The following is a 3,849-nucleotide window of genomic DNA, read 5'->3' as shown; positions in this document are numbered from 1 at the left end:
TATATATATATATATATATATATATATGTATGTATGTACGTATGTATGTATGTATATTTAATTTGTTCGCTCACTCATTCATATATGTATATATATATATATTTATATGATATATATATCTATATATATGAGCGGGCGAACAAAGTAACTTCAGTAGCACTCGAAGTAAGTTGCAGAGAAACTAAGCACTGACTTAGTTTCTCGTATTACTTAAAGTTTCGTGTACTTGAAAGTATGTTTTTCTCGTCCACTTAACTTTAACATAAGCGGCTCAGCTACATGTGTATAACAGTCTGTGTGTGTGTGTGTGTACATACGCGCACGCACACGCACACACAGGTATATGCTTCAATACACACGTCTATATACATTCATACGCACGCGTACGTATGTAGCCATGCAAGTGAATGTATGCATGATAGTGTTGTGTGTCTGTGCGTATGTGTGTGCTTGTGTGTGTGTGTGTAATCAATGAACTTTAGTTACACATGTTTCTGAATGAAAACCTACTCCATTCCAACCTGTACCACCACAAAACGACCACGCTACACATGCACACACGCACACGCACACACTAACAAGCAGGGGGTTTCTAGAGAGAAAGAGAGAGAAAGAGGGAGAGAGAGAGACCCAAACAAAATGGTGGTCTTTACAGTATTATTTTCTTTAATTTATTATCCCAGTCACTATTGTATGAATGCTCCCATCGACAACCTACCACCACACCACCAACAACCACAACATATTATTATTATTATTATTTTTTTTTTTTAAATTTTTATTATTATTATTATTTTTATTATTATTATTATTAATAGTATTGTTGTTGTTGTTGTTATTGTTATTATTATTATTGCTATTCACGTGATTGAACTTGTAAATCACGTGATGTTTTCCATATTGAATAAATTCTGAGACTTTTCAATGAAATATGTTATTAATATTGCTGCACCAGTTGTTGTTGCTGTTGTCGTTTTTGTTGTTTCGTTCCATTTCAGTCAGCTTTCAACAGGATTGTCATCTAAAGAACTCCATCAATCACCATTCCGTAGTGTTTTTTATTATTTTTTTTTCTCGAATATTGTTCCCTGCCTTCCACAATCGAATCCCTTTTTTGCATGCTCTCTCTCTCTCTTTGGAGTCGATTGGAGCCTTTCCTCAGAGAAATTTTCTCCTTACGGCTCCTGCCGTTTTTGGTGGGGTCTCGGGTGAACAAACCGGCAGTTTGTACCGTCTCCCCCATGCCAGCATTTGCCTTGCAGGTAAAATCTGCAAGTCCTTCTCGTCTTTTCTTCTCCTCTACAGCTTACGGTTCCCTTCGAGCCTCCATATTTGAGTTGTTTTTTGTTTTGTTTTTTGTCTGATGACTTTGGGTTTCGGCTTTAGACTTAGTTCTTTCATCTTTTCCTTTTCTTTTCTCTCCCTTTTTCCTTTTTTATGCTTGTGCTCGCGGTCTTTCCTTCCTTTCCTGGTGGTAGCCCTTGCATTCCTCTGGTTATCCATAGGGGTGGGGGATCCATTCTTTTGTGGGACCACTGGCACAGAGGGAATTCCAGTTGTTGCTTCTTCATCTTCCCTATCCTTATCAGCCTGGTGGGGGTGGGGGATCCATTCTTTTGTGGGACCACTGGATTAGAGGAACTTCTGCTTCTGGATCCATCTTGTTTATCCCTCTCTGCCTTACCAGTTATCTTCCATTATGCCATCAAGTATGTCAATGTATATGTCATTATTTACATTTGACGGATATTTGTCATCGGCTGATATACCCTCCAACCTTCATCAGGTGCCTTGCGGAAATTTCGAACCTGGGTTCTCATTCCTAAGGTATTTTTCGATGTTATTGTTATTATATTATTATGCTACTCATGTCTGCACTCTGTCTGCTTAGGAGGCTGTTGTGTCCCAGTATATGTGCTGCTTCTTTTAGTTTTCCTATTTTCCAGTGCTGTTCCCTGTCTATTATTTTAACTTCATCCCACGGGGGGAAGCGATCTCTGTTTTTCCATACATGATCAGTTATACCTGATTTATCGATATCTCCTCATGTCACAGCTTTGCGATGTTCCTCTACCCTTATTTTGAGGGGACGACATGTTTCGCCTTTGTATGACCTACCATAGATGCATGGGATGGAGTACACGCAGTCTTTGGTCATATTCTCTTCTATTGGTGGTTTTACTCGAATAAGATATTTGTGAAGTGTTGTATTACTCTTGAATACTGTCCTGATATCATATGGGCCGTATATCTTTTCGGAGAGGCCTTTCACATAGGATAGACAAACTGTGGACAGTTTATTGGTTTCATCCTCTCTTTTCTTCATAATTGGAGTAGATAGAATGTTTTGGTGGGTAGTTGTTGCTTAATAGATCGTTATTGAGCTTGATCATTTATTCGTGGTGTGTATCCCGATCGCTACTTATATTCTTTGCTCGGTGTTTTAGGCACTGAGCAATTCCTCTCTTTACACTGTATGGATGGTGAGAACTGAAGCTGAGGCATCGTCCAGTGAAGGTCGGCTTGTTCCAGTGTTCCAGTCCACATGTTCCGGTGTTATTAAATTTCATTAGCGCATTCACGCACGCAGATGAGCAACACAATACAAATTGTCGGGAGTAAGAAAAGGAAATACCGTGTAATTGTCGAAGGTTTCGTTAATTTGAAGTGAAATCTTCCAATGGCCCTGAATAAACAAAACATAAAACGACTCTATTTAAAACCAATCAACAGGTATCGATCCGGTGAATCATTTGAAAACCGATTCAACAACTCTAGCAACACTACCACACCACCAACCCATCTGTAGTTCAAGCACTCGACTCAACTAGCACCACCACCCCCACCACCCCACTCCTCCACCACCACTTTTTTTTAAATGTCAAAGTTGTGAATCTGTTATGAAATCAGACAAGCGTTGACGGAAATTCGTTCAGCGTGAGAAAATATAGTAGTAGTAGTAGTAGTAGTGGTGGTGGTGGTGGTGGTTTTTGGCGGCGGCGGCGGCGGTGGCGGCGGCGGTGGTGGTTTCGGCGGTGATGGTGGTGTGGGCTACAGTGGTTGCGCTGGTATATCAATACCTCTGACCTTCCAATTATTTTATCGACAGAATTGATTATTGAACGAGTGAGCAAAGCGGCTGAATATTCCACGGATACTTTTACCTTTTACGTAATGCACAAGTAGAATTAACATGATATTGTGTGTGACAAGACTGGACCGTTTGAATTACAGGTATAATCTAATCCATCCAACGGGATTCTGTGCAGTTTCCATCCACCTGATTTTACTCAAAGGGTTTGGTTGAAGTCGAGGTTCGAAAAAAAGACGGTCGGTGAGATAGAACCCCGCACTGCATGGTTGCAACATGACCTTCTTAAGCACTTGACCACATCTTACAGGCTCATATATAGATGCCAATACATAAATACACACACACACACACACACACACACACACACACACACACACACACACACACACACACACACGCACAACCACACACACACACACACATACACACATCTCCTATGAATACACGTACATCATATCCAGTCCCTGGCAGAACAAAAAATCCACATCTGTGCTGCTCGAGTTCAAGACCAATCAAGCGACAGCTTTGCTCGAGATCCAGTATGGGCGTGTGTGATTCTCTATGCGTGCATGTACATGTATGCTTATATGTACATTTGTGTTGCTTATATATGTGTGTGTACGTATGTGTATATATACATACATACATATATACATACATATATACATATATATGTGCGTGTGTGTGTGTGTGTGTGTGTGTGTGTGCAATATATTCATATATATATATGTGTGTAATATATTCATATATATATA

At 40.0% G+C, this 3,849-nt stretch overlaps 1 protein-coding gene across 1 annotated transcript in view; it reads right to left on the bottom strand.

The window, feature by feature from the left end:
* LOC106872233 (uncharacterized) overlaps nucleotides 1–3,849 on the bottom strand; it is a 106,560-nt gene that overhangs the window by 55,512 nt on the left and 47,199 nt on the right. The gene's annotated exons all lie outside the window — the stretch shown is intronic.

Source organism: Octopus bimaculoides, chromosome 7, assembly GCF_001194135.2.
Source record: "Octopus bimaculoides isolate UCB-OBI-ISO-001 chromosome 7, ASM119413v2, whole genome shotgun sequence".
Lineage (NCBI taxonomy): Eukaryota > Metazoa > Mollusca > Cephalopoda > Octopoda > Octopodidae > Octopus > Octopus bimaculoides.
This window is presented reverse-complemented; position numbering and strand designations above follow the sequence as displayed.